Below are 24,777 nucleotides of genomic sequence, written 5' to 3' on the forward strand. Positions count from 1 at the left end.
CCTCTACCCATAACCCAAAATTTGGGGTACTGCACCCAAAGGTGGCGCTATTGAAAAAAAAAGTTAATTATGCTTATTTCTCCTTACCAGATTCACCTAGACTCAAAATTCTTTCAGAATATTAATCTCTAAACTCAGATGCATCTTTTTGGCCCTGGTCTTATGGTCTACAAATGTTTACTTTTTCCACAATGTCATGGAAAAGCCAAACATTATAAAAAGTTTCACACTCTTCAAAAATAATCGAATCTTCACCAAAATTCTCACAGACAATGTTTAGACCAAGCCTCACAAAAGTTATCGCTCAGAATTTTGATATTTTGTTCCATTTCAGAGATATAGGCCAATAAAGTTAGACCACTTAGGCCTTTTTTCCTAGATCACCTATATTCCTATAAACCGTAAGTCCTAGAAACTTGACATTTTCAAGTATTGTTACCAGTACCCCCCACTACCCATAACCCAAATTTGGGGTACTGCACCCAAAGGTGGCGCTCTTGTCAAAAACGCTTATTTCTCCTTACCAGATTCACCTAGACTCAAAATTCTTTCATCATATTAATCTCTACATTCAGATGCATCTTTTTCACCCTGGTCTTATGCTCTAAAAATGTTTACTTTTGCCACAATTTCAGAGAAAAGCCAAACATCATAAAAAGTTTCACAGGCTTCAAAAATTATCAAATCTTCACCAAAATTCTCACAGACAATGTTTAGACAAAGCCTCACAAAAGTTATCAAAAGAATTTGGATACGTTGTTCCATTTCAGAGATATAGGCCAAATATAACCGCAAGCGGTGATTTACGGGGTCCGAGCAAAACGAACATGATGGCATAGCTTTTTAGTTTTACATATGCTTTGATTGTTTGGGCACAATTGTTCAAAAGAAACGTGATCGGATTTCGGTTATCGGATTTCAGCTATCGGATTGGATCAAATCTTGAAAATGGGTTGTTCAAAGGGAAACAAGGATCCTGAAATTGGATTAGATCACATAATCTATTCTTGGTTTTGATCTGGATAAAACCTTCACTTTGTGTCGTTCAACACTTTTGAGTTTGATTGGAATAAATTTGATGCATAAAATTAGGATTACCCTGTGCTGTAACATTATAGTGTGCTAACCTCCACAACCCAACAGTATTCTAACAATACTTGATTCTACAGGACTATTTATTTGTTGTGGATAAGATGAAGGGTTTGATAATGGAAGGCAGTGTTTCCCACAGAATTGAATTGTATTTGTGGTGGTGGGTTCTGTGTCGGAGTCAATAAGATAAACAGCGTATAATTATACAGTTATACTTGCCTTGCACTACAAGTCCATATTGACAAGTAGCTGTAATGCTGTAATGTTATAGTGTGCTAACCTCCACAACCCAACAGCATTATATTCTAGTATGCTAACCTCCACAACCCAACAGTATTTTAACACTAATGCTTCAGGTGGGATTTGAACACTCAACATAAGGATGACCAGTACAAGGCATTATCCCACTAAGCCACTGTCAATCCTACATCTTTGCCAGTCACATTCACATGCTGAAAATGTGTATTGGTAAACACACAAGAAAAACTCCAAGTATACATTTGACAATAAAATGAAGGGCTTTCCTGAAAGAGAACACCTGAAAACGTTTGGAAATTCTGGGACAATTAGACATTTGTAGAGAAGAACAGTAATGGATGAAATATAAATATGATAGACTTAATGATGAAGGAAAAATAGTAAACAAAGAAGTTCCCCTATATGTCTTCGAGTGTGTCGGCATTCTGATTCTTGGCAACTAATGAGTGTGAATGTTGATTGCCTGATGTCATTCAGGTGCTGTTCAATGGTGTGACTCTTCAATAACCAATAGCATGTGCATCTTGAGCCTAAAGCTCTAGCAGGATTCGAACTCTCAACCTAACAAACACCAGCACTAGGCATTATCCCTCTGAGCCACTAACAATCCGACATATTAGGCAGTCACATTCACATGGTGAAAATGTGTGTTGGTAAACACACAAGAAAAACTCCAAGTATACATTTGACAATAAAATGAAGGGCTTTCCTGAAAGAGTACACCTGAAAACTTTTGGATATTCTGGGGCAATTAGACATTTATAGAGAAGAACAGTAATGGATGAAATATAAATATGATAGACTTAATGATGAAGGAAAAATAGTAAACAAAGAAGTTCCCCTATATGTCATAGAGTGTGTCGGCATTCTGATTCTTGGCAACTAATGAGTGTGAATGTTAATTGCCTGATGTCATTCAGGTGCTGTTCAATGGTGTCAATCTTCAATAACCAATAGCATGTGCATCTTGAGCTTCAAGCTCTAGCAGGATTCGAACTCTCAACCTAACAAACACCAGCAGTGTGTAATGAGTGTGAATGTTAATTGCCTGATGTCATTCAGGTGCTGTTCAATGGTGTGACTCAGAAGGCTCAATGGTATGGAGTGATGACACGAAGATGGCAGGTTTCGGTGCAACACAAGTTAACTTTATTTGAGTTTCAATTCATCTGTTCTTTTGTTCTTTACTTGTATGTGTGCTGCATCAAAGAGGAAACAAACAGAAAATGGAGTAATCAGTGAAATGGGGTAAATCAGTACAGATCCCAACTCACAAACAAACCAATTGACATTTGAACAATAAACTGAAATCATAAGGCTATATAAGGTACAACTAAACAATACTTGACATCCCAAGTCAACCAACATCACCTAATCATCTCTCACATGGGACTCCAACACACCAAACCAACAAACAAAGACCTTAACTTTACACATGATGGCAGAGCTACTCTACAAACTGATAAACATCACAAAAGTCATAGTGAGGGTGATTAAAGTGATGACTTACGTTAACTCAAAGACGCACACAGAGCAGGACACACTGGAGTGCTGGGTTGAGATGAACAAAAGAGCGAACTGAGGGCGAGCAAACAATTTATCCTGGTCTGAGCCCCTGCTCCGGAGCTACAGGGTTTCCCAGCGGGTAAACTTTGGAAAGATTTGCAAAGATTTGGAAAAGATTTTTGAAAGACTACAGTCTCAGACCCTCTCACATCTAAAGACAAGTAGTAGAGTTTTAAGTCACAGACTATGATTTTGCAATGACTAGGGATCTTGCAGGGTCACTATTTACAAGACTGCAACATGATTCCTTTAAATTATTAACCATTGTGCAATAGATAAACAGGAACTGAAAATTATAGCCTACTAAACTCAAAGTCGTATTTTCATGTTTCTGCAGCATTGTTTCATGCGTGACATCCTTAACCGATATAGAGTTGTTCTGTCAAGTGGAAGAGCCGACTAAATATGTATAAGAAATGACAAATATTATAAGAATAACAAATAATTATAGGCTACAGCTTATAATTATACAGTAACACTTGCCTTGCACTACAAGTCCATATTGACAAGTAGCTGTAATGTTATAGTGTGTTATCCTCCACAACCCAACAGCATTCTATTGTAGTATGCTAACATCCACAACCCACTAATGGTTCAAGTGGGATTTGAACTCTCAACCTAAGGATTACCAGTACAAGGCATTATCCCACTGAGCCACTGTCAATCCTACATGTTGGCCAGTCACATTCACATGGTGAAAATGTGTATTGGTAAACACACAAGAAAAACTCCAAGCATGGAGGGGCGATTAGACATTTGTAGAGATGAACACTAATAGATTAAATATAAATATGATAGACTTAATGATGAAGGAAAAATAGTAAACAAAGAAGTTCCCCTGAATGTCATAGAGTGTCTCGGCATTCTGATTCTTGGCAACTGATGAGTGTGAATGTTGATTGCCTGATGTCATTCAGGTGCTGTTCAATGGTGTGAATCTTCAATAACCAATAGTATTCGAGGTAGAGCCTAAAGCACTACCGGGGATTCGAACCCTCAATAATAGAATAGAATGTTGTGGAGGTTAGCACACTATAACATTACAGCATTACAGCTACTTGTCAATATGGACTTGTAGTGCAAGGCAAGTATAACTGTATAATTATAGGCTGTTTGTCTTATTGACTCCAACACAGAACCCACCACCACAAATGCAATTAAATTCTGTGGGAAACACTGCCTTCCATTATCAAACCCTTTATCTTATCCACAACAAATAAATAGTCCTGTAGAATCAAGTATTGTTAGAATAATGTTGGGTTGTGGAGGTTAGCACACTATAACATTACAGCACAGGGTAATCCTAATTTTATGGATCAAATTTATTCCAATCTAACTCAAAAGTTTTGAACAACACAAAGGTTTTATCCAGATCAAAACCAAGAATAGATTATGTGATCTAATCCAATTTCAGGATCCTTGTTGCCTTTTGAACAACCCATTTTCAAGATTTGATCCAATCCGATAGCCGAAATCCGGTAACTGATATCCGATAACCGAAATCCGATCACATTTCTTTTGAACAATTGTGCCCAAACAATCAAAGCATATGTAAAACTAAAAAGCTATGCTACCTCATGTTCGTTTTGCTCGGACCCCGTAAATCACCGCTTGCGGTTATATTTATTATTATTATTATTCCCGTCTCCCTTAAATTTTTTCTCCCTGTGCCTAGGCCCTTTGAGACAGAGACACCGTTCCAACTTTAAAACGTCCGGGCAGTACCGGTGTAACTTGCTCGAGAAGATGACGTCAAGTGGGCGTGTCGTTCGTCCGCCATATTGGATTGAATAGAAAGCGAAACTAAATTTTCACAGGTCACAAATTTGGTCCGAACGCCACGAAACTTGATGTACATCATCATTGGACCAAGCCTCACAAAAGTTACTAGAAGGATTTTTGATTTTCGAAAGCGTTTGCCCGTCACAGCCAAACGAAATCGGCGGCGAAGCTCCGAAACAGGAAGTCGTCCATATCACAGGAACACTGTCACATATCGATACCAAATTTTGTATATGAACTGGGGACTCCAGTGTGAGGGTGCATAAGCTAAAAAAAAAAAAGAAATATTCCAAAAGTTTCCATCATTTGGCAAACCACCCACAGGTATTTGGTAACTCTCCCCGTTCACCTTTACACCATTCACCTTCTATCACAACGCCTTCCGAGTATGCTCAATCAATGTCTCTGGGTGTTCACAATGTCTCCGGGCAACCTTGCCCAACCATGAAATCCTTGCTCTGCCATGGGATAGTATGGACTTACGAACTGAAATAGCAAGGAGAACGGTAGCTATATATAGCTTACATAATAGAGTTGTTTTCACATTGACGGTATTCAAATAAAAATTTCCATTATTGTTACATATCATGATGGGAGAGTATTATTAAAAATGTTACAAGTATGCAAATGCATATGTTTACGGGCATTTAGGTTTTACTGTGTTGTTTTATTGTAAAGACATGCAAGGCATTCTGGGCCATGTAATAGACAAACAGTGGTCGGCAGCGTTAACTTGATTTCCATACGTATTAATATGAATAGGTGTTTCTGTAAACCTAGGGACAATAAACAGCTATCTCTGTTACAAAAACGAGCTGGTAATCGCTCATTGAAGAGGGAACTATGATAAAAAGATTTTTTTCCTCAAAGCATGGATTTGACGACAGTACAAGCAGAAAATACCTTGAAAAGACTCCGTTTATTTGATGTTGCCATAGCAACGCAGCCTTCAGAGCAAAGATTCTAGAAGAGCTTCAGGGAGACACGTTTTGAGTTCGTGGCCAAGTACCTAAAATATCGGTTTCCATGTGTATGTGCTGGATGGCGTGCTTCATTTATGAAAGTAAGTGTTTTATAGAGTTACAGACATAATGAGTCATGTTGTAGTGGTCAACATAAATGTGCCCCTTCTGTTATTAGAATGCTAAGCGGAGATTTAAAATCATTCATTTCTTGTGTGGCTAGAAGCTAGCTAGCTATGTCAGGGAGGAGATGTTGCTGTAACGTTAACGTTATGAGATTTATGTTGCTTGATATGCTTGTACTCGTAACTTCGTCACTCGTAACTTTAGGACTCCTATTTTTTTTTACTAAGAGTAATTCAGGAAGCATTTTAGCCCTAAGTAGCGCCTGAGTCTGTGACAGCTTAAGCGAGGACTCCTAATAAGACCGATTCACAAACAATGTTTTGAGGTGGCATTTCACGTCGCGATGTTTTGAAATGCGTCTAACAATCACGAGGGAACAATTTTGCATTGTAGGCATAATAACTAAGGGATGCAGTAACACCACCAACAACAACCAAAACTAGCCTACTCATTGTTTACATGTACATTAAATGTAACGTTTCATTGTGAATCAAATTAAAAGATTCTCCTCTTTGCAAACGTTGGCATAGGCATATGGTGACAGATTAATTTAATAATGCTGCTGTATGAATCACGGTAAGCACGAATGAAGTGGCCACTTCTTAATGGGACTCACTGTATGGAAGTAGGCTAAGTAAAATAGAGATGTTTAAAATAAGATAAAGTTAGGATATGCCCGCTTGACAACGGCAGAGATAACTGTGGCCTTTGGCCATAGCAACCATCCATTTAGAACGACTGGCCTTCATAGCAACCAAGGATCTTAGCTGTGATTCATGTAGCTACAGTATGCATGCAATGTGATGCAAAGTATAGAAAGGTGATGAAATATACAGAGACAGGTCAAGAAATATAGTGCAATGTAGACAGTAGTATACAGTTGATTTACAGAAGGTGGTTTAGAGTAATATGAATTAAATATAAATATGTGCAGTGTATTAGCAGTTATCTCATACAATAAGTAGAATAATGCATGTAGATGTAGCAGTAACAGTATAATAGTAGAAATAATAATATAGATATAGGCAGTGTATTAACAGAATATAATAAAACAGAATAATTATGGATATTCAATTTGACAAATATATAACAGAAATGTACATAACATACAGCTATGTGCAGTGTGGAAACAGTGTCATTGTAGTGCAGAAACAACAACTTAAGAGTAGTAAGAATAAGTCTATGTGCAGGATGAATAGTATAAAGATCAGTAGAATAACTATGTATAAATGTAATTACAGTAGGCCTATGTACATTTGTAAATAAATAAAAAACTATGGGTGAGAGGGATAAATTAATTTTATTTAATCGTAAAAGTAAATTGCATTCAATTAAATTGCAATTAAAGATCTTTCCAGTAGGCTTTAATGTCACGCAAAAAGTACAACCAAAGCTGAGCTTGATCAACTAGAACGTCTAAAGAACCAGAACTTGAGTGTAGTTTTTTGCTGGGTCCCAGGCCATGTTGGTCTGAGGGGAAATGAGAAAGCGGACAGTGCTGCTAAGCAAGCCCTCAATGAAGAAGTCACAGAATGTCAAATCCCTGCCCCAGACCTTAAACCTATACTGAACTCTTACATCTCAGATAAGTGGCAATCTGAATGGGATTAATGTACCAACAACAAGCAAGGAATGTGAATTTTGGCACATTTTCATGATCCACTGGGTCGTTATGGGCCACACAAAATACGGTGTTGCTAAAATTACTCCTATTGTGGCTATTAGAGACATGCGTTCATGAGTATCCAGCTACATTCAATGAGTTAAGTAAAATACATTCACACACACAAAAAAAACATCACTAATGTTGTGGACATTCCTTTATTCTGAGATACATCAATAGGCTCTCAAAACAATCCCAAACAGATATAAGTTCTTTATAGAGCAAATCCATATAGATTATTTGTCAAATAAACCAGTAAAACAGAATTAGGGGATGGAATATATAACATTCACACTCATAGCTCATATTTTTTTTTTTTAATAAATCAGTGAAAAAGTATCCTGACAAACAAGCAGCTTTTTAATGCCTTGGTCATATTTCATAATTTCAATTCCTCTGTAGGTTACCTGATAGCCCAGTTTGAGAGGTGCAAGACGCGTGACATTATTTATTTTTTGCAGCCAATCACTGCTGTCATTTTATTTTATTGATTTGATCTCAGTCATAGAAGCTAAATTCGAAGGCAGGCCAAAGGTAAAATCCAACAAATCGCATTCAACCCGCAAGCCAATAGTTGAATAGCCCTCTCCTAGAGCTTTTAAGATATTGCCACTGCTCCAACATTGAAAGGCACTGTTCAAATGCCTGGATCAAGCCAGGTTCAGCATAGCGTATGTCACTGTCCGCTCACGTTGCTGACCGGACCAGGGCAAGCACACTTTCGCAGTTCCCACCGGAAATGCAGTCTAGTTTATTTTTGCAGCCAATCACTGCTGTTGTTTTATTTGATTGATTTGATTTTAGTCATAGAAGCTAAATTCGAAGGCAGGCCACAGGTAAAAGCCAACGAACCGCATTCACCCCGCAAGGCAATAGTTGAATAGAGCTTTTGAGGTATTGCCACTGCTCCAACACTGAAACGCACTGTTAGAATGCTTGGATCAAGCCAGGTTCAGCATAGCGTATGTCACTGTCTGCTCACGTTGGTGACCGGACCAGGGCAAGCACACTTTCGCAGTTCCCGCCGGAAATGCAGTCTAGTTATTAATATTATTATTATTCCCGTCTCCCTAATTTTTTTCCAGCTCCTGTGCCTAGGCCCTTTGAGACAGAGACACCGTTCCAACTTTAAAACGTCCGGGCAGTACCGGTGTAACTTGCTCGAGAAGATGACGTCAAGTGGGCGTGTCGTTCGTCCGCCATATTGGATTGAATAGAAAGCGAAACTAAATTTTCACAGGTCACAAATTTGGTCCGAACGCCACGAAACTTGACGTACATCATCATTGGACCAAGCCTCACAAAAGTTACTAGAAGGATTTTTGATTTTCGAAAGCGTTTGCCCGTCACAGCCAAACGAAATCGTCGGCGAAGCTCCGAAACAGGAAGTCGTCCATATCACAGGAACACTGTCACATATCGATACCAAATTTTGTATATGAACTGGGGACTCCAGTGTGAGGGTGCATAAGCTGAAAAAAAAAAAGAAATATTCCAAAAGTTTCCATGATTTGGCAAACCACCAACAGGTATTTGGTAACTCTACCCATTCACCTTTACACCATTCCCCTTCTATCACAACGCCTTCCAAGTATGCTCAATCAATGCCTCTGGGTATCCACAACGCCTCCAGGCAACCTTGCCCAATCATGAAATCCTTGCTCTGCCATGGGATAGTATGGACTTACGAACTGAAACAGCAAGGAGAACGGTAGCTATATATAGCTTACATAATAGAGTTGTTTTCACATTGACGGTATTCAAATAAAATGTTTCATTATTGTTACATATCATGATGGGAGAGTATTATTAAAAATGTTACAAGTATGCAAATGCATATGTTTACGGGCATTTAGGTTTTACTGTGTTGTTTTGTTGTAAAGACATGCAAGGCATTCTGGGCCATGTAATAGACAAACAGTGGTCGGCAGCGTTAACTTGATTTCCATACGTATTAATATGAATAGGTGTTTCTGTAAACCTAGGGACAATAAACAGCTATCTCTGTTACAAAAACGAGCTGGTAATCGCTCATTGAAGAGGGAACTATGATAAAAAGATTTTTTTCCTCAAAGCATGGATTTGACGACAGTACAAGCAGGAAATACCTTGAAAAGACTCTCCGTTTATTTGATGTTGCCATAGCAACGCAGCCTTCAGAGCAAAGATTCTAGAAGAGCTTCAGGGAGACACGTTTTGAGTTCGTGGCCAAGTACCTAAAATATCGGTTTCCATGTGTATGTGCTGGATGGCGTGCTTCATTTATGAAAGTAAGTGTTTTATAGAGTTACAGACATAATGAGTCATGTTGTAGTGGTCAACATAAATGTGCCCCTTCTGTTATTAGAATGCTAAGCGGAGATTTAAAATCATTCATTTCTTGTGTGGCTAGAAGCTAGCTAGCTATGTCAGGGAGGAGATGTTGCTGTAACGTTAACGTTATGAGATTTATGTTGCTTGATATGCTTGTACTCGTAACTTCGTCACTCGTAACTTTAGGACTCCTATTTTTTTTTACTAAGAGTAATTCAGGAAGCATTTTAGCCCTAAGTAGCGCCTGAGTCTGTGACAGCTTAAGCGAGGATTCCTAATAAGACCGATTCACAAACAATGTTTTGTGGTGGCATTTCACGTCGCGATGTTTTGAAATGCGTCTAACAATCACGAGGGAACAATTTTGCATTGTAGGCATAATAACTAAGGGATGCAGTAACACCACCAACAACAACCAAAACTAGCCTACTCATTGTTTACATGTACATTAAATGTAACGTTTCATTGTGAATCAAATTAAAAGATTCTCCTCTTTGCAAACGTTGGCATAGGCATATGGTGACAGATTAATTTAATAATGCTGCTGTATGAATCACGGTAAGCACGAATGAAGTGGCCACTTCTTAATGGGACTCACTGTATGGAAGTAGGCTAAGTAAAATAGAGATGTTTAAAATAAGATAAAGTTAGGATATGCCCGCTTGACAACGGCAGAGATAACTGTGGCCTTTGGCCATAGCAACCATCCATTTAGAACGACTGGCCTTCATAGCAACCAAGGATCTTAGCTGTGATTCATGTAGCTACAGTATGCATGCAATGTGATGCAAAGTATAGAAAGGTGATGAAATATACAGAGACAGGTCAAGAAATATAGTGCAATGTAGACAGTAGTATACAGTTGATTTACAGAAGGTGGTTTAGAGTAATATGAATTAAATATAAATATGTGCAGTGTATTAGCAGTTATCTCATACAATAAGTAGAATAATGCATGTAGATGTAGCAGTAACAGTATAATAGTAGAAATAATAATATAGATATAGGCAGTGTATTAACAGAATATAATAAAACAGAATAATTATGGATATTCAATTTGACAAATATATAACAGAAATGTACATAACATACAGCTATGTGCAGTGCGGAAACAGTGTCATTGTAGTGCAGAAACAACAACTTAAGAGTAGTAAGAATAAGTCTATGTGCAGGATGAATAGTATGAAGATCAGTAGAATAACTATGTATAAATGTAATTACAGTAGGCCTATGTACATTTGTAAATAAATAGAAAACTATAGGTGAGAAGGATAAATAATTTTTATTTAATCGTAAAAGTAAATTGCATTCAATTAAATTGCAATTAAAAATCTTTCCAGTAGGCTTTAATGTCACGCAAAAAGTACAACCAAAGCTGAGCTTGATCAACTACAACGTCTAAAGAACCAGAACTTCAGTGTAGTTTTTTGCTGGGTCCCAGGCCATGTTGGTCTGAGGGGAAATGAGAAAGCGGACAGTGCTGCTAAGCAAGTCCTCAATGAAGAAGTCACAGATGTCAAATCCGTGCCCCAGACCTTAAACCTATACTGAACTCTTACATCACAGATAAGTGGCAATCTGAATGGGATTAATGTACCAACATCAAGCAAGGAATGGGAATTTTGGCACGTTTTCATGATCCACTGGGTCGTTATGGGCCACGCAAAATACGGTGTTGCTAAAATTACTCCTATTGTGGCTATTCGAGACATGCGTTCATGAGTGTTCAGCTACATTTAATGAGTTAAGTAAAATACATTCACACACAAAAAAAAACATCACTAATGTTGTGGACATTACTTTATTCTGAGATACATCAATAGGCTCAGAAAAACAATCCTAAACAGACATAAGGTCTTTATAGAGCAAATCCATATAGATTATTTGTCAAATAAACCAGTAAAACAGAATTAGGGGATGGAATATATAACATTCACACTCATAGCTCATATTTTTAAAATAAATCAGTGAAAAAGTATCCTGACAAACAAGCAGCATTTGAATTCCTTAGTCATATTTCATCATTTCAATTCTTCTAGGTTACCTGATAGCCCAGTTTGAGAGGGGCAAGACACGTGACATTATTTATTTTTGCAGCCAATCACTGCTGTTGTTTTATTTTATTGATTTGATCTTAGTCATAGAAGCTAAATTCAAAGGCAGGCCACAGGTAAAATCCAACGAGCCGCATTCACCCCGCAAGTCAATAGTTGAATAGCCCTCTCCTAGAGCTTTTGCGGTATTGCCACTGCTCCAACACTGAAAGGCACTGTTAGAATGCTTGGATCAAGCCAGGTTCAGCATAGCGTATGCCACTGTCTGCTCATGTTGGTGACCGGACCAGGGCAAGCACACTTTTGCAGTTCCCGCCGGAAATGCAGTCTAGTTATTTTTCCCGTCTCCCTAATTTTTTGTCAGCCCTAGCGCCTAGGCCCTTTGAGACAGAGACACCGTTCCAACGTCCGGTCAGTACAGGTGTAAGTTGGTCGCGAAGATGACGTCAGGTGGGCGTGCCGTTCGTCCGCCATATTGGATTGAACAGAAAGCGAAACTAAATTTTCACAGGTCACAAATTTGGTCCGAACGCCACGAAACTTGACGTACATTATCCTTGGACCAAGCCTCACAAATGTTAGCAGAAGGATTTTTGATTTTCGAAAGCGTTTGCCCGTCACAGCCAAACGAAATAGGCGGCGAAGCTCCGAAACAGGAAGTCGTCCATATCTCAGGAACACTGTCACATATTGATACCAAATTGTGTATATGAACTGGGGACTCCAGTGTGAGGGTGCATAAGCTAAAAAAAAAAAGAAATATTCCAAAAGTTTCCATCATTTGGCAAACCACCCACAGGTATTTGGTAACTCTCACCATTCACCTTTTCACCATTCACCTTCTATCACAATGCCATCCAAGTATGCTCAATGTCTCTGGTCAGCCACAACATCTCCGGGCAACCTTGTCCAATCATGAAATCCTTGCTCTGCCATGGGATAGTATGGACTTACGAACTGAAATAGCAAGGAGAACAGTAGCTATATATAGCTTACATAATAGAGTTGTTTTCACATTGACGGTATTCAAATTACATTTTTCATTATTGTTACATATCATGATGGGAGAGCATTATTAAAAATGTTACAAGTATGCAAATGCATATGTTTACGGGCATTTAGGTTTTACTGTGTTGTTTTGTTGTAAAGACATGCAAGGCATTCTGGGCCATGTAATAGACAAAGCAGTGGTCGGCAGCGTTAACTTGATTTCCTGTATTAATATGAATAGGTGTTTCTGTAAACCTAGGGACAATAAACAACTATCTCTGTTACAAAAACGAGCTGGTAATCGCCATTGAAGAGGGAACTATGATAAAAAGATTGTTTTCCTAAAAGCATGGAGTTGACGAAAGAATAAACAAGCATCACGTTAATGTTAAATAGCCTACCTATCTGAATGCTAGGTGGCAGCGTTGTATTACATTTCACTAGTGTAGCCTACTTGAAATACGGTGTGAGATTCACAAGTAAGGAAGGTGCAAATATTATGTCATTTATCATGGGAAATTATTGGAAATGTTATTTCTTGTTTATCCTAATTGCAAACCACACACATCCATTCGGAATCACACGTACACATTTAATACTGAAAGACTATCATTTCGTTTATTTGATGTCGCCTAGCAACACAGCCTTCAGAGCAAAGATTCTAGAACAGGGCTTCAGAGAGACACGTTTTGAGTTTGTGGCCAAGAACCTAAAATATCGGTTTCCATGTGCTGGATGGTGTGCGTCCTTTATGAAAGTAAGTGTTTTATACAGTTAACGTTACAGACATAATGAGTCATGTTGTAGTGGTCAACATAAATGTGCCCCTTCTGTTATTAGAATGCTAAGCGGAGAAGCATGCTAAGCAGAGATTTAGTATCATTAATTTCTTGTGTGGCTAGCTATAGGGAGGAGATGTATGTTGCTAATTGGGATTTATGTTGTTTAGGTAATGCCATGGTTATTTGATATGAGATGCTTGCACTCGTCACGTGTAACTTTAGGACTGCTATTTTTTTTTACTAACAGTAATTCACGAAGCACTTTAGCCCTAAAAGTAGCACCTACATCTGTGACAGCTTAAAAGAAGTGGCAAGGACTCCTAACGCGATGTTTTGAAATGCGTCTACTATTGTCTACAGGAGCTTCCAATCGCGAGGGAACTTGCATTGTAGGCATAACTAAGGGATGCAATAACACCACCAACAACCAAAACTAGCCTACTCATTGTCAACATGTACATGAAATGTAACGTTTCATATGAATCAAATTAAAATGTTTTCTTTGCAAACGTAGGCATAGGCGTATGGTGACAGATTAATTTAATAATGCTGCTGTGTGAATCACGGTAATCACGGTGAATGAAGTGGCCACTTCTTAATGGGACCCACTGTATGGAAGTGGGCTAAGTAAAATAGAGATGTTTTCAATAAGATAAGGTTAATCAGAATTCTACGATATGCCCGCTTGACAACGGCTTGACAACAGCAGAGATAGAACTGGCCTTTGGCCATAGCAACCATCCATTTAGAACAACTGGCCTTCATAGCAACCAAAGATCTGAGCTGTGTTGCAATGTGAGGCAAAGTATAGAAAGGTGATGAAACATACAGAGACAGGTCAAGAAATATAGTGCAGTGTAGACAGTAGTATACAGTTGATTTACAGAACGTGGTTTAGAGTAATATGAATTAAATATAAATATGTACAGTGTATTAGCAGTTATCTCATACAATAAGTAGAATAATGTAGGCTATAGATGTAGCAGTAACATTATAATAGTAGAAATAATAATATAGATATATGCAGTGTATTAACAGAATATAATAAAACAGAATAAATATGGATATTCAATATGACAAATATATAACAGATATGTACATAACATACAGCTATGTGCCGTGTGGAAACAGTGTCATTGTAGTGCAGAAACAACATTATTAGAGTAGTAAGAATAAGTTAATGTGCAGGATGAATAGTATAAAGATCAGTAGAATAACTGTATAAATGTAATTACAGTAGGCCTATGTACATTTGTAAATAAATAGAAAACTATGGGTGAGAGGGATAAATTAATTTTATTTAATCGTAAAAGTAAATTGCATTCAATTAAATTGCCATTAAAAATCTTTCCAGTAGGCTTTAATGTCACACAAAAAGTACAACCAAAGCTGAGCTTGATCAACTAGAACGTCTAAAGAACCAGAACTTGAGTGTAGTTTTTTGCTGGGTCCCAGGCCATGTTGGTCTGAGGGGAAACGAGAAAGTGGACAGTGCTGCTAAGCAAGCCCTCAATGAAGAAGTCACAGAATGTCAAATCCCTGCCCCAGACCTTAAACCTATACTGAAGCAAGGAATGTGAATTTTGGCACATTTTCATGATCCACTGGGTCGTTATGAGCCACAGAAAATACGGTGTTGCTAAAATTACTCCCATTGTGGCTATTAGAGACATGCGTTAATGAGTATCCAGCTACATTCAATGAGTTAAGTAAAATACATTCACACACAAAAAAAAAACCCATCACTAATGTTGTGGACATTCCTTTATTCTGAGATACATCAATAGGCTCTCAAAACAATCCCAAACAGACATAAGGTCTTTATAGAGCAAATCCATATAGATTATTTGTCAAATAAACCAGTAAAACAGAATTAGGGGATGGAATATATAACATTCACACTCATAGCTCATATTTCTAAAATAAATCAGTAAAAAAAAGTATCCTGACAAACAAGCAGCATTTTAATGCCTTAGTCATATGTCATAATTTCAAATTTTTCTCTAGGTTACCTGATAGCCCAGTTTGAGAGGTGCAAGACGCGTGACATTATTTATTTTTGCAGCCAATCACTGCTGTTGTTTTATTTTATTGATTTGATTTTAGTCATAGAAGCTAAATTCGAAGGCAGGCCACAGGTAAAAGCCAACGAACCGCATTCACCCTGCAAGGCAATAGTTGAATAGAGCTTTTGAGGTATTGCCACTGCTCCAACACGGAAAGGCACTGTTAGAATGCTTGGATCAAGCCAAGTTCAGCATAGCGTATGTCACTGTCTGCTCACGTTGGTGACCGGACCAGGGCAAGCACACTTTCGCAGTTCCCGCCGGAAATGCAGTCTAGTTACTTAATATTAATCTTAGACTGGCGAACTTCAGGGAAAACTCATGAATCAAGTTTATTCTATTACAAGCAGAGAGAGTACAAAAAAAAGGTCTATGGTCTATGTAGGCCTAGCCCAGGCCTGAAAGGCCTAGGTTGGCCTGTAGCCAACTCCTCCTCTCCTCAGTTCTCCATGTTCTAATCTTGTGTCTTACAATGCAAGTTAATCACTTTTGTATGAGTTAAACAAAGAGGAAAATGGCGCCAAAAACAAGCCCACTTGATTGGTTCTCCAGTTGGCATCAGACACACCTACTCACACCCACTTCACACCTATCTGAATAGCATGAGGAGAGATATCTTATATATCAGAAATATCACTTATAGAATGTTCCAAACATTCTCAAATAATTACAATCCTTGTACTGAGACTATCAGAATGATACCAAACATGAATACATTTACATTTCATGACACATGGATACATTATATCAAGGTAATATCCTTGGTCCTGTGTAAATGATAGGCCTTGAACCAGCACATAAGCATTCCATTGGGGGAGGGGATGGTGTCTTTGTTTAAAACCAAGAAGGGTTACATGGCTAACTAAAAGTAGTCTTGAAATTAAATTATTATCCATTTTAACCATAAATTTATTGCTATCATTGGCCACTATGGGAAATGTTCTACCTATAGCGCCAGGATTAAACCTCTTCTATGTATGTCTATGTATTTCATCTCCTCACCAGCTTCCTCTTTCTGTCCTAACCAGCTTTTCCTGTGGGGCAACATTACTCAGGTGCAGAGATACATTTACTCTCCTGCAGGTGATGTGGAACACAGGTGCACAAAAGTACTATAAAAGGATATTTTTTTCAGTCTCTGACTGACACATCTCTCTGTCAACATGGAGAATATTGAAGCCCTTTTGTCTTTCTCAAGGAAGGGGGAATATGCCTTCAGTGGATTTCTCCTTTTTGTCTTGTTAAAGTATCATTTTTTGTGTCCTTGTGATCCAGACCATGGCATGCACATTCGCCTCTGTGTTTTGTACGTCCTGTTCCCTTCAGTTCTGTGTTTTACCTTCTCCGTTGTAATTGGCTGTCTGCGCGTGAAGCTATCTAGATCGAAAGACGACTGCTGCTGCTCTAGCTGTTCATGCTGCTCTATCTTTCTGAGGGCTTTGTCCATGGTGCTTTTGTGGGTGACCATCGTCCTTTTTGATGGAGACTGGTATGTGTGTTTAATGACACACAGTGAAAGTAAAGAGGAGGAACAACTTGCCTGCAAGGTGGAGACGAATTTGACGAAAAATGAAAAGATTGACATCAGGTATCACACCAATGTATCCCGTGTAAGTAACTGACCAAGTTATTTTTAAACTGGACAATATGCATTCCTTCTTAATACAGACATGTGGATAGTTCTGAAATGAAATATATAGGTTACGTCCTGAATCACTGGCCTATTGATATTCAATTCAGTAATTAACAAAATGGTTGATTAGCATGAACAAATATTAAAGGAACAGTCAATGAAAGTTGATATTGAGCTCAACAGCCCTCTGTTTTGTGCTCCTGAATGAATGGCAGATAACAACACTGTCTTTTTCATATTCTCTAGGTCATTGCCTTGGTTTTAACTTTGATGTTGGTGCTAATATGGTTGTGTCTATCACGTCGAACAAAGTCTTCCAAGCAACATCACAGCGAGCTCCAAAATGAAGAGGAAGAGAACTTCTTATAAATGCCTTATCACATTATCTTAAAAAAAAATACCCATGCAAAGGTACGCACAAAGTGCCTGTGATGTTTGTGTCATACATTCTTAAAATGAATGTATTTGAAAATAACACAACTTGTGTTTTTTTTAACACATATCTATGTCCAGATAGGCACAACACCATTATATACACATATATAATACACAATTACAATGAATGTTTTGAACATAACACAACTTGTTGCTTTTTTAACACATCTCTATAATTAGATAGGTGCAACACTGTTTCTGTTGTTTCTAACACATTTTTTTTAAGATTGGACTACAAAATATGTAAAGGGTCCTCTGGGTATGCGGAAATATATTCAGCCTTTCTGTAATTGAAACTTTCTCTTGGGCAACACAGGCAAAAAAGATATTGTATTCAGTTCCTGTTGAGATGAAGCTATGATAACACAGAAGGAAGGCACAAGCAAGCCTCCACAAACATGTTCATAGGAATTTATGAGGCTATTTGACATGAATGTGAGAAGGTAATGTTTTAATTACCTTTAGTTGAGTTCTTGAGCTGCTGTTCTTGAATTTGTATTGCTGGTTTTCTTGTTAGCGACTCACTTTGTTGTATGGCTATGCTAGTTGAATGATTACCCTATTACAAGTTTGTTTACCATCAAATTGGCTTCATAAAGGTTACATTAAGGTGAAAATCTTGCATAGGGTACCTTTAAATTAGGGCCCCACGTCACATTAGTGTGATGTGGGGCCACAAGTAAACAAAATAAGCAGATTAGCTGAAACCTTTTCTTTATTTTCTGGTCTAGTGTGGCCCTCAGACTATGAAATAGCACTGCCATGAACACACTTCATAAGAGCTTCATAAACTACATCTACACAATAAGCACATCTAAGCACTGCAGACTGTGGTAAAAATAGTTGCAAATGAATGAATGAATCACATTTCAATCACTGTACAAATCACAGGAAGTGAAGCTACCTTAATTTGTAAACACTGTTATTGAATGGGATTGTGAATACAATTAGTTCTGTCTTATCTGAATGTGTTCATATAGTCATGAATATGACATCTGTTCATTTTTAAATAAAATGTTGAAATGAAATACTGTATTTTCCGGACTATAAGTCGCTCTGGAGTATAAGTCGCATTAGTCAAAAAATGCTTCATGAACAGGAAAAAAACATATATAAGTCGCACTGGACTATAAGTCGAATTTATTTAGAAATGTATTTCACAAAATCCAAAAACAAAAACACAGACTATGTAACTGGACTATTGAGGCCAAAAAGATTAATGTTAATGAAGATGAAGGAGTGAAGGCAGCTAGAGGAGGGATGAAGGTCTAATTGTAAAGCAAAAGATTCACTGAAAGAAAATTCCATGTGGTACACCAAAATTTAGCTAAAATGTGGATAATACAATGCAATCAAGCATTTTGGGCAATGTGGAGTCACAAGCCGGCAGCAGATTAAATGTTCATGAGAGAGAAAAAGATGGTTTTAAAAGGACATGACCGAAGCAAGCCAGGCATAGACCTATAGGCCTGACAGTAATTGTAAAGCAATTTACAAAAGATTCACTGAACAAAAATGTTGATGTGGTACATGAATATTTAGCTAAAAATGTAATGAGAATGCAATGCAATCAAGCATTTTGGGCAATGTGGAGTGACAAGCCGGCAGCAGATTTTAAAAAGACGTGCACAGACTGGTTTTAATAGGACGTGCAGACCAAAGCTGCAGCAAACAGGTGATATTTATAAATTTATTTCACAAAATTCAAGACCAAGAACAGACAGATGTAACTGGATACATATACTGAAAAAATATTGAGAATGTTAATGAAGACGTGCTGTGCCTGTGCTAATTGTAAAGCAATTTACAAAAGATTCACTGAATGCTGATGTGGAACATGAAAATTTAGCTAAAAATGTGGAGAATGCAATGCAAGCAAGCATTTTGTACAATATATTGGCACAAGCTGGCAGCAGAAGAAATACTCAGCTGGCCACCTAGAAGAGAGCGAGAGAAAAAAATATGCGCATTTAAAACCAGGGCCTAAATTTCAGGGCGGGATTGCGGGTATTGCGCATAAGTTATTAAGTATTGAGCATAATAATAACAGTCCCACAACTCCATCATAATGAGAGAAATTCCCACAGATGTTACAGCACTGTCTGATAACCTGTTAATCTAATAATGGAGCGGCTTGAAAGCGTGACTATTGACTGGACGGACCAACTCTGACTTCAATTGAACCCCATGCACACACACGCGCGCCACTTTGCGGGTGCCTCTCTCTCTCCCTCTCTCACCGCTTAAGTCAAATTATAGCCTAGGTGCTTCTACATCAACCGCGATCGACAGGAAAGGAAAACAAACGTTTATCGATCAGGAACCGTCAGGAATTTTGCAAACACAGAAGCATGACAGCCAATAACGCTAACAATAATTAGTAGCAAAACAGTGATCAAATATTAGCCTACATGGCAGTGAGTTTTGTTTTCAAATGTTTTCATTCATGTCTAGATAATGGGTGAGGAATGTTTAGGAGACAGACTATCGTAAATCCTCAAATTATGGCAGGGGTCTTTTTATTTGTGGCATGGCTTGTACTGTTTGATATTGCTAAATATCGGGACTGATGACCACTGAAATCTGTGGGGTATTTGATGGTTCCTGTATGTAAGGGTGTCGGGATTTCCATCCGCTTATTGCGAGATAAGGCATCCGCTTTCATTTATTCATGGCACGGGTAGACTGAGTACAGTTGAGACACTTTTTGCCCACACAAAATCAAACAAAAAATAGATACTGAAAATAAGTGATTTTCCACACAATATTCCACATGCCATTTCCTTAGCTTGTAGACTAAAATATTATAAATCAATAATACCCATAAGTAGTTTATATTTTCCACAATTAGCTCATAAACATAAGGTGCATTTTTTGTATTGACTGTGTCTCAACTGTACCCTATAGAGTACAGTTGAGACACCTACCTGGTACAGTTGAGACACCCATCTTTAATGATGTAAAGGTAACTAACCGTTAGTTGGAAAGTTGAATAAATAAAAACATAGCAATTGCAAAGTGTAGTTCAAATTCATTCATTTCATTTAAATTAGCGTTGGTTAAAAGGAATACATCATGAAGAAAATGTGACACAGGAACAGATAGCGAACAGTAGCCTACAAATGGAATGTTCAAGTAGCCTAACACAATCCAATGTGTGTCTCAATTGTACCCCGCTGACCACCTCACACATTTCTCTAGATTTTGCAACGACCTTACATGACAATGCCATAAAATATGCCAGTTTTTAGGACACAGAATAATGTTTATAATGATACCAGTTACGTTTAACAGTAACATAAGTGTAATGAGCTATTCATTGTCGAAGGTGCATGGTGAAGTGAAATTCTTACTTTGGAAAAAAAACATTTGCCGATATCCTTGGATGGGAGATACTTGTGTCGTTCAAATTTTCGATGATCAAAGAGGGCACTAATATGCATGTGCATAGCAAAAATCACAACTTGGGCTTGCTGTGCAAGCAAGATATTTAAGGTGTCTCAACTGTACACATGTCTCAACTGTACTCAGTCTACCCTGTGTTGTGCTGAAATGGAAACCTTATTCCGTATAGCCAAAGAGGTCTACGATAGCCTAAATTTATTATGACTGCCGCTAGCGAAGCTAGCGAAGCGGTCATATAATGATTGTCAATTTTTTATTTTTTTTTTTTCTCGCCATCTACTTCCTGAATTTTTGGTCAACGATACCCGGGACACCGAAACACTGGTGCACATGAAATTTGGTGGGTATGTAGCCCCACTAGACTTTTACGAAAAAAATTTGTTTCGTCCCCGGGGGCCACCCCCCCCCGTGCTGGGCCCCCCGAACCGCAAAAAAAGCAGTTTTTCCTAAATAACTACCTGAACCGTGGCACTGAGGATGAAGAATCTTTTATGGTATGTTGGTCTCAAGGGCCCACATCAACCTGGCCCATAATCACTCATTTGTGATTTGCACCCCCCCGGTAAAAAATGAAAATGCAATATTATTCTGCTTTAATCGCCCCTATCTTCAGTTAAGATGTTCAGAATTGCACCAAATTTTATGTGTATGATTGACCTGGCATTCTCTGGAGGGAATGCCAAGTTTCGTAGAATTTCATCCATGGGGGGGTCTAAAAAAATTAGGTTATGTGTACATTTAGTGACTGTACACTCATTGGCCTGTAGATGGCGGTGCACACATATACACATGCACACACACACAGGCACCCACATACTATCGGTATTAGAACGGCCGATACATAATTACAAATTCAGTAGGATTAAAAGAAAGCCAAATATCCATCATCATCATCATGGCTGCATTTCCAGTATTGGCGATAAGTAGTCGTTTCTCCACTAGATGGCACATTGTTGCAGTGAGACGTAATTTTGTTGGAAGTTAATCTAAAGTGGGTTGGAAAAACAATGGACGCTTCCTACAAGGACTGTAGTTTACCGCAGAGAACGTCTAATAAGGATACAGTGGGTCCCTGTTAAGTTTGGACGGGTACCTTCAGGAATCACGATCCCCATTTTCTCGGCAGAAATGGCACAAACTGCAGTTGACACAAACAACCACAAGGTGTCACTTTGGTGCCACTACTATTTTTGATGCGACGTGACTTACTGCTTCCATGATGCAGTTTCCAAGTCAGTAGAACAATCAGAGAAAGCTGAGCCATTACCAAACATATATGATAATACAATAGCGTGAGTTTATATATCTTATACCCTATTTGTCACGGTTACTTATAGATTTGATAGTGTAACGATAAGCGCATAAGAGCATAAGAGACTTTCAGCGGGGGCACGGAAACTTAAATGGATCACGGTAGTTTAAGCTTACACTTGACAAAACATTCTAATATGAAAATGTAGATGCAATTGTTGTAAGATTGTGCAGCTCCTTTAAGAAAGCACCGTGCAAAAAAGTAGACGTGCTGTTGAGACTGGAGCGAGTCATATTCAAAATGCAAAAAATAACACCGCAGATAAAACCAATTATCCTCATTCATTGCAACCGCAGCATGCCTGCTTGCCGACGTTTAAACAAAAAAGATATCAAAGCACCTTTTGCGTTTGAATGTAACACGAAAAAATGTTTAAACAGCTGGACAAATGATTTAGCTAATTGATTATAGCCTGTACACCAGCAATTGTTGAACATTTGGAAAAAGATCGCTCAGCTGTTGCCACAGTCACAGGCAATGTCAGAAACAACATGAGACCAGTACACACTTCCCCGAATGTGGATGTTACACTGTCATAATCTACCACCAGCATTTTGGCAAGTTGAAAAATAGATGACTTCTGTGAAATCTCTGCTTTAAAGCAAGACCTAAATGAGTGGAGTTGTGTTGGGAATGTCAGTGCAATGTCCATGCTATAATGGTCTGACAAACGTACTGCCTTTTCAAGCAGTTCATCATCACCTGCGAGTTGAAGGGTCATAGGACGTAAAGACTCAAACACATAACAAGTTTCCCGCATGCTTGCACATCTTTGGGAGAGCTGACTGATTATGATGTCAAGAGTTGCATTAGATACCTGCACTTTGAAGTATCTCTCTGCATCGGTTAAGCGTTCATCTTCCGATAGTTCGTCAAAGTGACGCTTCACTCTCCGTGCTCTAACATTTTCAAATGTACTCTGAACCCCCATTTATTTGCGAGTGTCTGCGCTGTAGCCTTGGCCTGGTCAAAGGCACGCAGGTAGTCAGAAAGGACCGGTATAGAATTTTCCAGCAATTGCATTGCGGGGGTAGCGACGGGCCCCGGGAGGTCACAGGCCCTGGTGCGACTGCACTTGCTGCACCTACTATAGTTACGCCACTGCGTGGAGCGCTAATGTGTCTACTGTAAATCATTCATGTGTGAAAGTCATTAGGCTGGAAGCGCTAATGTGTCTAAGCTCATTAGTCTACTTTCAATAGGCCTACTGTACAGCCTGAGAGGGGGAACATAACCTATAGCCTAGGCTACTGTAGAGTAGGCCTACAGTAGGCTAAACAATCTGTTGTGAAAGTCTGCAACGAAAGTTTCCTAATGGAAGCGCTAACGTGTCCATTGAGCTCATTAGCCTACTTTCAATAGGCCTACTGTACAGCCTGAGAGGGGGAACATTGTTTACTCTAGAGTAGGCTATCAGTTTACTTAGTTACATTTGTTTAGTTAAATCCAGTTTTCTACTCTATCTCCATGATATGCTTAGCCTATAGAAAGACGAAGTCGGGAAAGTGCTTCAGAGAAAACGTATTTATTGAAATAATGAACAGTCTACATTCTACAGTCTAAATTTAAAGCACGTTGAATCCCTGGGAAGATCTGCGTGTTGTGAGGAGGAATTCGTTGATCTTATTGATGCAGTCCTTCAGTTCATTCCTCCCCATAGCAGGGAACTTTCGTTGCAGTGTTGAGACTAGGGCTGTAACGATATACGATTCGAAACCGAAATCGCGACATTCATATCCACGATACTGTGTCGCGGTGTGAAAAGGCAGAATCGCGACACACCCTTTCTAGTGTTTCACGCAGTACTTTGCAGCTTACGCGCAAAAGCAACCCACATCTCCCGCTTTACTTATCGGTAGCCTACGTTGTCCAAAAACAAACAAATAAATAAATAATAATTTCATACCTCTCCTTGCTTTCATTGTAGACTATGTGTGCAACTTTACCAAACAGTATAGAAGTAAACCCCCTCTCCTTGCCCCGCTCTCTCCCGCGCTCCCTCCCTCTCACTCTCCCTCCCTCTCCTGCTCAATGAACACGCGCGACTTAAATAAAACATTCACAATCGTGAAAGCAATGATATGACGCATAGAAGACGACTAGCTAAATTACTATTAAATCCGCTTAGCATCATTAGCAAGCTGCACATATTTGTTTAAAACTCTTGCATTGAAGTTGACTGATCATCTCAATACCAACGTTTCCCAAAAGGGCCTGTCCCAAGGAGAACAAGTATTACATTGAAACTTAAACACACATGGGGAAACTGAACAGTCCAATCAGTAGACTGATAGGCTAAGCTAGCCAACTATGCTACTTTGTTTACAATATTTCCAGG

At 38.6% G+C, this 24,777-nt stretch overlaps 1 long non-coding RNA gene across 1 annotated transcript; it reads left to right on the forward strand.

Annotated features, from left to right (window-relative positions):
* Positions 1-16,705: 16,705 nt before the first annotated feature.
* LOC143099864 (uncharacterized) lies at positions 16,706-18,750 on the forward strand. Its single transcript, XR_012981775.1, has 2 exons — positions 16,706-17,264; positions 17,534-18,750. It is a non-coding gene; the product is annotated as an uncharacterized LOC143099864 (long non-coding RNA).
* The last annotated feature ends 6,027 nt before the right edge of the window (positions 18,751-24,777 follow it).

The sequence above is a fragment of the Alosa pseudoharengus genome, unplaced genomic scaffold (assembly GCF_046254945.1).
Source record: "Alosa pseudoharengus isolate Yale_2024_CS ecotype anadromous, Long Island Sound unplaced genomic scaffold, YU_APseudo_1.1 YU_APseudo_1.1_scf_3, whole genome shotgun sequence".
In the NCBI taxonomy this organism is placed as follows: Eukaryota; Metazoa; Chordata; class Actinopteri; order Clupeiformes; family Clupeidae; genus Alosa; species Alosa pseudoharengus.